We start from the raw sequence: 14,266 nt of genomic DNA, 5'->3' as shown, positions 1-14,266 counted from the left end.
TCACGAAGTTTCAATCGCACTGTACATGCGCACCCACACGTGGTATTTTGTGGAAGAGCCACACTCAAGGGGGCAAAGAGCCGCACGTGGCTCGCGAGCCGCAGTTTGCCGACCACTGTGCTAAGCGAAATAAGCCAGTCAGAGAAAGACAAGTATCACATGATCTCACTCATATGTGGAATCTAATGCACAAAATAAACTGATGAACAAAATAGATCCAGAGACACAGAAGCATAGAACAGACTGTGGCATCTCAGAGGGAAGGTAGGGAGGGAGAGTGGGTGGGAAGTGATCAACCAAAGAACATGTATGCATATATGCATAACCCATGGACACAGATCTGAGGTAGAGGGCAGGGGTGGACTAGGGGGAGTCAATGAGGCAAAGAGGGAGCAAATGCAATACTTTCAACAATACAGATTTTTTAAAAATAAAAATGCTCTCCTCCCAAAACCAGCATTACTTCGTACAGACTAATCTAGCCTCATAATCATCTATTATCTTGCATAATACATATCATGCCAGATGCCTTAACTGCTCAACATAACTACCTTATAAATAAGTCACATTTTATAGCATTTATGTCCCCATGACAAGCATTCAATTCACTACAACCACTTAATACTTTAATTGAATTTCCCACAGAGAGAATCTAAAATAACCTAAATTCCAACCATTCCAAGAACTATCCTATACCAAATTCAGTTCTCACTAGAATGCCATAAAGAGGAATGTTGTATTATTTTTAAATTTATCTGATTTTATCCAAAACTGGAACCTGTGATGTGGTTGTATGAAATACATAGACAAAATATCCTGCAGAGTAATAAAATTTTATTTATTGTACTATGTTAATATTCAGCCAGACTTGCATTTTTCTCTAAAACTCATAAAATCACTGAGTATGCAAGGAGCATTAGAAGAGAGGTTACCCATACTAAGAAAACTAGAAACTAAGATCATCAATCATATTCTATTTTAAATAATCTCTTTCATAAAGAAGTAAACTCTCCTAATGAGAATGAATAAAATTCCAAAATGAATAAAATTCAATATAGCAAAGTAAAGTTTTTAAATACATAAAAGAAATATCCCGATGGACCTGCTACCATCTGTTTTAGTGACTAAAATGATAAAAAACAAGAACTACATTTTTTAAAAAGTTATATCAGTAGCTAAATTTGAGACTTTCCCCCATCTATTACTTTGATTTTCCCTGACCCATTTTAGAACTGCCAGCAATTCTGGAGATAGCTTTCTTGGTTTCAGTTATTCCAAATTATTTCCTGAAGAGTTTGAGCCCGCTCCCAAATCATTTAATATGCTTACTAATAAAAAAGATATGAAAAAACAAAAATCCATATTTATAATGCAGGCAAATTATAGTAAAAGATGATTTCTAGAAAAGGTTGCTGTTTGCCAAAATATTTTATTATAAAACATTTTCTATTCTTTGTATTTCATTTTCTCTTCCATGTTATCTTAGACTTACAAATACATTATCATACGAGAGGCCTGATGCATGAAATGTGTGCAAGAGTAGGCCTTCCTTCCCCCTGCTGCCAGCACCGGCTTCCCTCTGGCACCTGGGACTCGGGCTTCCCTACAGCCCTGGCTTTTGTCTGGAAGGTTGTCCGGAAGGACATCCAGTCTAATTAGCATATTACACTTTTATTATTATAGCTAAAACAGGTGACCTTTATAAATAAAACATAAATCAATATAAAAGAGCCAATGGCATAATTAAAACAAAAGGGTACCACTCACTGGCACTACTACCACCATCATTATCATCATCCCTATTTTCTAAAGCTACATTTTCAAATCAATGTTTGAAACTCAGAAGAGTTTCTACAGAAACAGTGTTAAGAATAGGGATTATTGGAAAATGAACTGACCACAAAATAAGACCCAAAACAGGGAGGCATGGAACAGACTGACATACCTCGATGTGGTAGATGGGGGGGAAGAGAAGAGATAAACCAAAGAACTTAAATACTTATATGCATAGCCCATGGACTTGGGCAATAGGGTGTTGAAGGCCTAGAAGGAGGGTTAGGGGCAGGGAGGAGGAGGGTAAAGGGGGGAAATGGGAGACATCAATAATAGTATCAACAATAAAAATATATATATCAAAAAAAAGAACAGGGGTGATTGGAAAGATGTAACAAAAGCACATTACAAAATACTATTTATAGGGTAATCTGACTTCTAAATAACAGACTACAAAATAATATGATGTGTAATCCCATTTGTATAAAATGTGTATTTGTGTGTACTGAATAGTTTACATAAAAAGCTGAGACATATGAAACAAAATATTAAAAGTGAGTATAGCCCTGGCCGGCTTGGCTCAGTGGATAGAGTGTCGGCCTGCGGACTGAAGGGTCCCGGGTTCGATTCTGGTCAAGGGCACATGCCCGGATTGTGGGCTCTATCCCCAGTACGGGGCATGCAGGAGGCAGCCAATCAATGATTCTCTCTCATCGTTGATGTTTCTATCTCTCTCCCCATTTCTGGAATCAATATATACCCATTTCCCAATATGCCCTGCCCATGAAGGACTGAGCTGAGATGGAAAATTAGTCCCAATATTAGCCCCATTTAATCAACTTAGAAAAGTCAAAGCACAGCGTAGGTTGAGAAAGGCTGGCAGAGGCAGGCGAAGGACAAGAAGGCAAAAAGCTGGGACTGAAAAGGCAGAGCACAGGTATGAGAAAAAGGAAGAACAGGGAGTAGGAGAGATCAGAAAAGGGAATTACCCCAAGGTAAGGAAAGGGGGGAGTGGAAGGAAGGGGAAAAGAGAATTATAAGCAAGCAGGGAATTCATTCAAGAAGAGATCCTCCTCAAGGGCCAGCAGAAAGATAACTTAATTGCCTCCCACTGAAGTGACCATTTGTATCTAAAGAAACAAAGAAACTGGCGAAGCCTATAGAAAGTTAAGAAAAAAAATACTGTTCTATAAAAGAATATAATCCACAGAGAACTACTGCCTTTTTTTTTTTTTTTCATTTTATTTTGTCTTTTACAAGAAGAGAATGTTTATTTGTTTTGATCTGGACCTTTTTACTTGTATCAAACACTAGTATGCCATTACTGAGTTAAAGATGTCCTATGACATAGGAGTTAAGAGTACAAGCTTGAAGCCAGATCTGCCTGAATTTGAATCCTGGCATTGCGACCTGAGGCAATCTGCATACAAATTTGTCTCATCTCCAAACCTCACAGGACTGTTGCAAGAATTAAGTAGGTTAAAAAATGAAATCACTTAGAACAGTGCCTGGCCTCCACTAATCACTATAAAAGTATTAGCTATAACAACTATTAATCACTATAAAACTATTATCCTCTGGATCTGGAACATAACTCCATGAGAGCTGGGATTTTGTTTTGTTCACTGTTGAAGCCCCAGAGGCCTGACATAACAAGTATTTGTTGAATAATAAAAATTTGTTGAATAATATAAACTTCATGCCAGCAACACAGAAGCCCAAAGGAGCAGCACTAAAATCTCTATAATACTTTAGCCTCAAAGTTTAGAGTTCATGGAGGGTTTTTACCTACATTAGTTCGAGTGATTCACTGAAGATGATATCTCCACCTCACAGACAAACTAAGACTCAGAAGACTTATGTGATTTGCCCTAAAACAAAGTCTGAGGCAACACAGGAATTCTGGAAGTAAATCCTACTTCTGTTCACTCTGGACCCTACCCCAGAAAGCTTGAAACATACCCTACCAAACGGTTCAATTCTCCTTACCTGCAAATACACAAAGGTTAAAGTCACCAGAACACCTTCTCCCATTTGCTTCAATATAATTGATGGGGAGGAGAAATAGATGAAACAACATTAATAAGTGTTGAAATTGGACAATGGGTCAGTGGGATTGATTATAGCCTTCTTTCCACTTATATATGTTTCCATAAGAAAAAATATAATTAAAAATAAAGACCTTACTCGCCAACATAAACTCTCCCACTTCCAACTTTCTACTGAGCACACCCAGGTGGGAGGAAAACACCACAGCTGAGAACCTATAGCACTTCTCAGTCTGAAGCAGTGAAGAGAACTGGACTGGGAATCAGGAAGCTTGCCTAGGCTATGCTTTAACTGTGTGAGACCTCACCCACCCATCTAACGCCTCTGGGCCCCAAACTTCCTCATCAGTTCCCTAAAGCAGCAGTTGCCAACCTTTTGGAACTCACGGACCACCAGTGGTCCGCGGGACCACCGGTTGGTGACCGCTGCCCTAAAGGATTAAATTTTTTATTTCGACTTTCTACGAGGTCCTTAATCTCAACACAAAACCCAATTCATCTTTCTCTATTCTCAACCTCTGAGACCTGTTCTTCCTCCTGACTTCCCTATTCCTGATGCCCCATTCTGCCAGCCACCCAACCATAAAAACTTCAACCATCTCTGACTTGAGACAGAACTGACTGTTCCCTTACCTTTCTAATCAGTGACCAAATCTTTCTGTTCAGCCTCCAAAACATCTCTTAAATCCATCTCCTGCTTTCCATTCCCAAGGCCATCAATTCACTTCAGGCCCTCATCATCCCTCACTTGGAGTATTACTATGAACCAAAGTCCCTGTTTCTAATGTCTCCACACTACCAATCCATCATACTGATCCTCAGTCTGACATTTAAGATCCTCCCAAACCCAGTCCTGATTACTTGGCAGCCTCACCTTCCACTATGTTCCTTTATGTATCCCAGGATCTAGGTAATTTGGATATGCAGTTTCCTGCCCCATTTTCAACACCACCCCACAGCCTTTGCTCAAGCTATCCTTCCCTCCGAATGCCCTCTTCTTTCTATTGCTTCTGACTGGCACAGTAGTACAATGTAAATGCCAAGTGTTTCTCCACATCCCCAAAGGGGCAGTATCACTCCTTCCACTTACTGCCTGAGCACTTTGTCTAAACCCCTTTTATGGCACCTATCGAATGCTTATTGGTCCCTTCATTTTTTCAGTGCTCCTATTCTCCCTACGAGATGACTCCTCGTCTGTAGGAATGATGTTTTATTCATCTTTGTATCCCTCAGAACAGAGCTGCTTAAGGAGAGTGCCATGGCATAGTGGAATTTGCCATGAATGAGTTAAAGGTGGTAGACAGTGATCCCCTCAGCCCTCCAAACAGCCACAAAGGGTCTTCAGCAGCCAGAGTGCCCATAGGTCAAACCTCAAGCATTATCAAGCAGCCTCCTCCTTCAACAAGGTAGAGGCCATGATGATAACTTGAGAAGCATTCAGAGGAGGCAACAACACCTGGTACACAGTGAGCGCCCAATAAATATCTGCAAAATTGCACCTATTCCCTTTTCAAACACTATTCCCAAGATCACTTACCATCTAAACCAGACTCTCTTTGAACATTTTCACTGACGTGTTCTAGTAATCTTTTTAATAATCACCTGTTTATTACCTGGTTATACTTGCTTTATCATCCAAAGCCCACATCAATAATTTATTGAATAAAATAGCCAAGAATATGAACAAACAATTCAATATGAAGAGGTTCAAAGACAAAATTCAACATTATAGAAAAAGAAATGTAAGTGCCACTTTACACTATTAAATGAGCAAAAACTTTTAAGGAAAAATGTATTTCTGTCCAGTTTTTGTGAAACAGAAATATCCATGTATCTGTTAGTAATACAAACTGGTAAAATATTCTTGAAAAACAGCTTGGCAAGCCATAAAAACATTCTTACCATGTCAACAATAATGTACTCAAAACTTTATCCTAGAGATATAATTAGTCAGAAAAAAGTACAATAATATCTATAATAATGTAGATTAAAGTATTAACTGAAAACTAGCCAGCAGCATAAGTACCTAACATAAAAAGATTTAGGTAAACTATGAGAGTATGACTTGATGAAATATTTTGCAGCCTTTCAAAATGTAATCATATAAATTAAAATAGTGACACCTTTAACATGGAAATGTTTCATGATCTAATAAATAGAAAAAAATCAAATTATATGCACCGTAATTTAAAAACAGTAAAATGTATTTTAATGGAATGCCAAAAAGAAAATTAACTATTTGAGTAATAACCTAAATTTTAACTATTTAACTATTTAATTCTTAAATTATCTCATAATTTAAGAAAGAAAGTTACACCATACTGAGGAGTTCCAGGATACAAGCTTAATATAGTCTCAAGAAGAGGTCTGCCCCTCCCTTGTACGGCTCACTCTGGCCTTAACTGGAAGCTCTCCTACTCTCCCTCCTTATCATGATATCTATGACACCCTCAGATCCCAGCTTTCCAAGGACCAAAAAGCTACCTCAACCGGTCTTCAGATCATCCAGGAAGCCGTGGGGGCTGCATCGTGCAAAACAAGTATATATTCAAGAATCCCTACAATCAGATATATTTGAGCAATAAGCAAGTAGCCAGGCCCAAATCCAATTATAAATCCCAAAAGTATAGAATAGTGTCACATTAAAGTCTCTAGGGTTCTCCAAGAACTTGCTGGCTCAGTGGTGGACTGTCAGTTAAAAAACAGTCTGGACTGGTGGACAAATGAAAGCACTAGGGGCCAGGAGACTGGCAGTTAAAAAAGGGGAAAATGTTTAAAAAAAATATAAGCCCGGCTGGCATGGCTCAGTGGTTGAGCATCGACCTAAAAAGGGAAAAATGTTATTTAAACTATAAGGAACAGAAAACTAAAAACTCGAGCTTAAAAGAGATGGGTAAAAAGTAGCTGGCAATGTCTTATAAATCTTACCCAGCCAGATTCCAAAAGGCAGGATGGCAAGTCATTTTATTAACACATGAAGTTTTCTAGAGCTGCTCATGTTTAAAGACTAGTATTGAAAATACATCAAAAAATAATTTTAGCACTGATGCCCCACAAGGGCAACATGAAAACAGTCTTCTCATTGTTTTTCTATAGTATTACCATTTTCTAAGTCTAATAATGAAAGATCAAAGTACTATAAGGAATCAAGAAGATAACTTACTGTGAAATAATATGTATTCATTTACTTACTAGTAGCAGAGCATTTCAGCAAAAGATAAATAATTTGAAGGACTATTACAACCATTGTGTGGAGGGAACACAATCATTAGGGGAAAAGTTTAAACTTTTGTTCCTATTGATGTATTCTCGGTATCTAGATCCTCTAAGACGCAAATATATAGTTACTCATAACAATATATGCATGGCAGATAACAGAAAATACAAACAATTTAATAGTTAACCAAGTTCATCAGAGCATAGGGTGATTACCACTCAAGAATGTTGACATAAAAACTGAAGGACCTCTCCAGTTCCAATCATGCTGATAGGCTCAGTCCCTGTGCAGTTACTCATTCAGAACAGAGTGGAAGATTAACCTACCCTCACTTCTCTTCATACAGACTGACAAAGCGGCAGGCGGTCTCTGCAGAGGCTGCTCGGCATCATCCAGTCTGTTCCAGAAGCAGCCACTGCAGTCAGGACCCACACCTCAGGTCACCACTCTTCCACCCTGTCCCACCTCATACTTTCTGGCCAGAAATTCTCATCTAGATGAGATCTCCCCTGTCTCTCTCTCACACATTACCAAGGTCTTGTTTTCTAAACAAGGCTCTCATGTATTTTACTCACCTGCAGTTCACTGCACTGGGTATCACCCAAATAGCCCATCAGAGCTCTTTATAATTTCTGAAACAGAGAGAAGGGAGCTTTTAAACACAGGGTAGAAAATGCCATTGCTGACACAGTGCTGAAGCATTTGTATCCAATATTCACAGCATTTGGTCTTTTGGTCCACGGTATTTCAAAAATATGTAGCATAACCAACCAGGACCAAGAGTTCTGAGATAAGAGTCCAGAGATATAAGTTTGGTTTAAAGTTGCTACTACTTAGTTGTGTGACCTTGGGCAAATCATCTGACTCCTCCAGGCCTAAAAGTCCTTGTCTGGAGAATAAAGACAGACGGGACAGAAGCAGGAGAGCACAATGGAAAGAGCACGGGTTCTCCAAACCAGAACACCAGCACCACTCCTTACCAGCACTGTGCTGTTATGTTAGCTCACATTTAATCTACATTTCCTCCTTTGCAAAATGTAAATAACAACAACTATTTGGAGTTGTTATGAGAATTAAAGGAGAGATAATAAGTTATAAAAAGCCAACAGTAGATACAATCCCACAGATGGTAATTAACACCATTAACTCAGCCCTATAGTTATATGACTTCTATTCATAAATATTTATTTCCTTAAAATATCCACAAATCAAAAACTACGAATCTGACAATGGAATTAACCATTGGAGTGTTTTAATCACCGTTATCTTCAACTGCTGGTAGTTTAAGATTATCAATATTACTTAACATCACAGGAAATGAGTGGAATAGCCCCTGCATGACACCTGAACAGTTCAGTGGCCAGGCCTTCCCTATTTCTCCCTCTGCTCTCACTGCTACCAATACACCTCAGCACCAGAGAGCTCTCCCAAAAGCCAAATGACACCAACTGTTTTCTATGGTCAGCTCAGGAGAACACGACTAAAGATGCAGGAAGGAGAACAGAGACTTTCCCTCTTATTCTATTTTTACTTCAGACACTTAAGTACTGCTCATATTTGCTTCCTATAGCATGCATCAGTTTTGCATAAAATAAGTGAATAAAAATAAAAATCTTAAGATGATTATTAGTTACACATAATGCCTACTGATAGGAAGCTCGCCTTATAGGACTATTTTTCACAAGAATTTCCACAAAAGAAAGCAAAAAGGCAAATTCAGATGTGCCAAGAACACCTCAAATGTGGCACAGAAATAACAAAAATCACAAACATTCACATTGCAGAATGGTTCAGCCAAAAAATATGCTATGTACTCTTTGAAGAACCTTGTGGATGAATCAATTAGTTTTGGTTTTCTGTTTATTTGTTTTTGTTCAAAAGCAAGATGAATATACAAATTCTGGTTTTACCAGACAACTTTCTGCTCTTGGAAAAAGTAACCCAGTACAATTGACACAAGTAAACAAATTGGTATGACTGTTTGGTAGTATGTTGAAAAACTTTCAATGTTTTAAACAGATGGTAGCTTTTTAAAAATTATTATATGTAAATTAAAAGTCTCCATGCTACATCTACAATATTATTTTTTAAAGAATTATTAACTCTATTAAATTCAGGATTACTCAAAAGTTATTACTCAGCCACCACTGAAGTGACAGACCACTGTGTTTTATGCTCCTTCTAGCCAATGCTACAGAAATAATCTTGACTACACCCATCAATTTAAGTGAACTGTAAGCTGGTGTGGCCACACTCTCCACACATATCATAGTTCTCTCCTAGAAGACATTTCAAAATATTACTTAGAAATCAAATTATATTGGCATGTACACTTATCTAAGTTTACAAAAATAAACAACCAGAACAACTTGCTTATAATTTTTAAGTAGCCCCTCCCCCTCCCATGTGAGTTGATAAACTTGGCCCTAAAATCTTCTATGCATTTGAAACAACAGCCAAGGACCTTATGTCTTCTGCTGGGCCTATATTTGGCTCTTAAATATAGTCTGACGGACAATTATAGACTAATTTGTGTTCAATGCCAATACCAAGCCTACTTCTTAAAGAGGAAACAAAAATGCATGTATAAGATCTGGTCAACTTATTTGTAGTCCCTCTGCAATATATTCTTAGCCATTCATGAACATGCTGTATATTTTTAAACTGCACAAGGCCCTTTGCAAGTAGGAATGGTTTCTCCTGTTGTTTGGCACCAGTCCTCTCTCTCTCTGGTGAAACACTGGACACTCCATAAATGTATATGGACTTTAAAACAATGCAGATTAAATATTTATGGTATCAGAAAATGAAACTTCTTGCTAACAATTGCAAAAGTTTACCAGCCGATAGAGAGGTACTTACTTACTGGCTCCCAAAAACTACAGCCTTACCTAAAAATAGTGTCCTCGCTTCCCAGCCAAAAGGACAGACTAAAAAAGCTATGTCTTTATTGAGCTCAAAGACGCAGACTTCTACTTCACCACAACCTTCAATACTATGGTATTTCCCATTTTAGAAGAATTTGTGTAACAACTTGTTTGGTGGCCAACCACTAACTTCACTTTGAAGTGAATACTAGCACTTCACATGGTCCACATGTGTGAAAACTGTGGAAAACGTCTTGACACAATACAGGCCAAACAACACTAGCCACACAAGATTACTTATTTCTAAATATTAAATTTTAGACTACAAATGAACATCACCAGAGGCCAAAAAGCAGGTCACTGGTTCCTTTCCACAAAGTAATCTGTAAAATTTTTTAAAAAAGATAAAAGTTTCAGATCGGGAAGCCTATGGCAAGAATATGCCTCCATCTATAAGCTGAAAATAAATTTTAAAATCCACATTTGCTCTTCAAAGAATAAAAATAAATGTAATACACACAAGCACTGCTGAGTTTCAAACGCAAGCAAATGTGATGCGTGCACTCACAAAAGTATCTTAGTTTATGTCCACTTTTCTCTCCTGAGTTGTTTTTAAGGTAAAATGTCAATTGTATGCTTCAATCTGCAAAAAAAATAAAGCACAGCTTACTCTTCTTAAACAGATGTTGTGATAGATAGGAATTTCAAAACCCAAATGCTACCCAGATGTGTTAAAAAAAAAAACCAAAACAAAAAACCTGCGGTAACCAACCTACCATAACTTAATTTTCTCAATAAGTCATAGTAAAATATGTGTAAAGTTCAGAAGACTGCTTGTGGAAAATGTAAAATTAGCAAACTTTTCTCCTTTTCCTCATGTGCTAAATGCCAACTGTTTACTAACACGTTATCAATGTCCTTTAAATCCAAAGCATTCCAAGTTACATTAAATAAAGCAACGCTTTGAATTCACACACCAAGTGTGACCAGAAAATGACGACAAACCAGACTTATCCTTAGTAAGCGAAACAAAACTCGACGCTATCCTTTTTATTTCAAAATAACTATGAGAGAGACAAGTACTATTCCATTTTTCAGAAAATAAAAGCAGGAGTGACTGATCTGCCTGACATGATTCTTTGCAATGGAAACGGTGTCCGTCCGTCACAAGAGTCCCACCGTCTGTGGGCACACAAGATCCACAGACACAATCACTGACCGTCCACGGAGAGTAAGTGGACTTACACATGGACACCAAAACATGGGCAAAATTAAGACATCCAACTAAAATTACACAAGGAAAATTAAACAGGCAAACTATAAGCGCCCCTGGTGAAGATCCTGACCAAAGATAGCTGCTAACAGTATGGGGCTCTGGGTAAGCTCCACTAGGGCAGTAGATGTTGGAGCCACGGAGAAAGTCTGGTACGTTTGTTTTTCTTTCTAAAATCTAGCCTTGCCTGTACGCCCACCTGACAGAATGAATTCTTTGGAAAATAAAGGTGGACCCCATCAAATTACTTAGTCCCGGCCTTACCCTCACGAGCAGATTAAAATAAAGAAGGAAAAAAAAGGTCGATCCTTTTTAACTGCCGGCTCACCTTACACATCTCACCAGCACGGTAGTTCTTTAGTGATCAATTACTTCATCCAATGCCTGAGGTAAACAGAAAAAAGTAAAACGTGTCTGTACACCAACCAGTCACAGTCACCCATCAGCAGCCCACGTTTTCTATCAGCCTGGAGTGAGAGGGCATCGGAATTTCAAATGGAAAAAGTTACCAAGATGGTACAGGGGCTGAAGCTTGTAAACAAGCCTTACTTCAAAACAAAAAAAAAAATTCCAGTGTGATAAAGAGATTACAAAACGTTCTGAAAATCCACAACTTAAAAAGTCATCTCTTTCAGCACTGACTGACCTTACTTCCAAAAAAAAGAAGAAATGAAGGAGAAAAACCCATTAATGTGAGTTTGAGAGGGTAAAATGAACAACAAAACTAGCCAGGGCCACTCCCCCAGCCCCCACCCCGCCCAGGGAGTTATACATACTCCATTAATGATTGGCCTGAAAAGTGTAAGTTGTGAAGGAGAAGGAACAACAATCTTTTGAGTTCCAAACAAAACCCAAGGAGCCCAATCCAAAAAGCATCCTCAGACCCTGGCTCCCAGCTCTACCTGAGGCCCCTCGGCCCGGGGGGCGGGGGTAGAGGCTCAAACAACTTGGGGGGAGAGGCAGCAAAGCGCCCAGACGGAACTGCACCCCTGAGCCCCAGGACAGGGGCGTCCCGAAGGACCCTCCGGGGAGGGGAAGTGTGTTTCCATGTTTATTGATGTGCTGGCGGCCCAAAGAGAATTTCCGAAAGGGGGCGGAGAAAGGGGGGAAGAAAGTGAAGCGGAGGCCCCAGCTCCGGGCGGAGGAGGGCGGGGGCGCCCCCCTGACCCACTTTCCCCGGCGCCCACCCGCCGGCCCCCGCCCCGCCCCGCCCGCCCGCCCGCGTGGGAGTCCGAGCCCTGCGGGGGCGAACGAGCGGGGCGTGGGAGGCCCGCACGCTCCCCACCCCCAGCCGCGACCCGGAGGGCAGCGTGCAGGGGGCTGACTCCCCCTCGCGGGGAGCCGGGGCCCAGGAGCTCTCCCGCCGACTCGCGGCCCGGGACGGCAGGGCCTCCCTCCGCCGCCGGGGGCGCGGGGGCCCGGGGCGCCGCGGCCCCCAGCGGAGAAGGGGACCGAGGAGGGAAAAAGCTGTAAACAGCCCCAGCGTCCGGGCCTCGCCTCGAAGCGCCCCGCTTCGGAGGCCCCGCCGCTGGGCCGCCGGGGCCCTCAGTCCGCCGCGGGGCCGCCGCTGCCGGGGCCCGGGGGACCGGAGGGGAGTCCGGCCCGCTCCCCGGAGGGCTCCGGCACCGCGCGGAACGGTCCCGGCAGCAGAGAAGGGGGAAGTCAGGACTTACCTGTCATTACTTTCTACGCCATCTTGGATCCACTTGTCAACGTCCCCACAAAGCATTATGGGTAAGAAAGAGCCTTTAAAGTGACTCCCCCCTTGGCCCCCGACTCCCGCCTCCGCCGCCGGCGCCGCCCCTCGGGCCGCACCTCCCGCCCGGAAAGTTGCTCCCCGTGGCTGGCCGGCCCGGGCGCCCTGGGCCCGGCCCCTTTCCCTCCTCTGGGTCCTTTGCCTTTAAAAGTCACCCTCGTGTCTTTAAAGGTGGCTTTGGGTTTTTCGCTCGGCTCCAGCCCCGGCCTCCCTCCGTGCCCCCCACCCCCCACCCCTCGCCTCCACGCGGGTTCCCTGTGCCCCGCCACCCTCCTGCTCTGGCAGACACCCCACGTCTGCATTTAATCAGCCCGAGGTTTCCCTGCCACTGGCAGCAAAGAGTCGCTCATGGGTTTATTTATGCGCATGATGTGTCTGTTACTGCTCCAGATCTCGGGTGCGCGGCGGCGGGCTCCCGCGACCCGCTTCTCGCTCCGGGAAGCCGGGGGTCGCCTTCAGGGCCCGGCCAGCCCGCCGAGCAGCCGGCGCTCTGACTCCCGCATCCGTGGACCGAAAGGTGCCTCCGCCCTGACAAACCGTTCCGGGGCCGTCGGACTCCGGGATCCGGCGACTCGGTGTCCCCCAGTCAACCAGCGTCGAAGCGCGTTTGGGGGGGATGGGGAGAAATCAACAAAATGCAACTTTTACGCTGTTTACTCTCCCTCCCGCCGTCTCCTCCCCTCGGCCAGTAACAGGATGCAAGACCCTCTAGATAGGAACCCCTCCCCTAGGAATGCGGGCTCTCCCAAATCCACACTTTGGCTGCCCGGGGTGCGTGCAGATCGTGACTTCCCGGGGCAGGTAACGCGGAGCGCGGCTGCGGGCTCGGGCGCAGAGGCGCAGAGGCGCGCCCGGACTCGCAGGAGGGCCCGAGAGGGTCGGGGGCTGCAGGGAGGGTGTGCCCGCCGGGGTCCACCGGGCGAGACCCTGCGGGGTGATGAGTCCAAGCTGCCCGGCGAGGGGAAGACTGCGGGCACCACCCCCGCCCAGGGGCGGTGGAGGGACGCACGTAGTCGCCCGGCTGCGACCGGGAGCGAGGGAAATAGGGGGCGCCACGATGCCGGCGGGTGAGCCGGGCGTGCGACCCCTGGGCTAGCGGGCTCTGCGGGGGAGCCGAGCTCTCTCCGCGTTCCTCGCCGCCGGCTTTCGCTTGCGCTGGGCGCCCTGGCGCCGGTCGGTCTGTCCCCTCGCGCGCATGTCCCTGAGCTTCTGGGCGACCCTGCAGACTTTGGGGGCCTGCTCTGGTTGCTTCTTCCTCCCCGAGCAAATTTTTAAAGAGGTGACCAAGCGGGGGGAATGCTCCAGGACATCGAGACTTGCGAAACTGCGCTC

The 14,266-nt window shown here is 43.2% G+C and overlaps 1 protein-coding gene across 1 annotated transcript in view; it reads right to left on the bottom strand.

Moving 5' to 3' along the window:
• HELZ (helicase with zinc finger) overlaps positions 1-12,900 on the bottom strand; it is a 123,826-nt gene extending 110,926 nt beyond the window's left edge. The window contains exons 1-4 of the mRNA XM_081109694.1: positions 12,852-12,900; positions 11,507-11,562; positions 10,474-10,548; positions 7,614-7,670 (exon numbers count right to left, since the gene is read on the bottom strand). The gene's annotated coding sequence lies outside the window, so the exon portion shown is untranslated. The remainder of the gene's footprint in view (positions 1-7,613; positions 7,671-10,473; positions 10,549-11,506; positions 11,563-12,851) is intronic.
• Between the last annotated feature and the right edge of the window lie 1,366 nt (positions 12,901-14,266).

This window comes from Myotis nattereri (genome assembly GCF_964212035.1).
Source record: "Myotis nattereri genome assembly, chromosome: 16".
NCBI classification, from domain to species: Eukaryota; Metazoa; Chordata; class Mammalia; order Chiroptera; family Vespertilionidae; genus Myotis; species Myotis nattereri.
The sequence above is the reverse complement of the archived record's forward strand: the minus strand, read 5'-3'. Positions and strand labels throughout refer to the sequence as shown.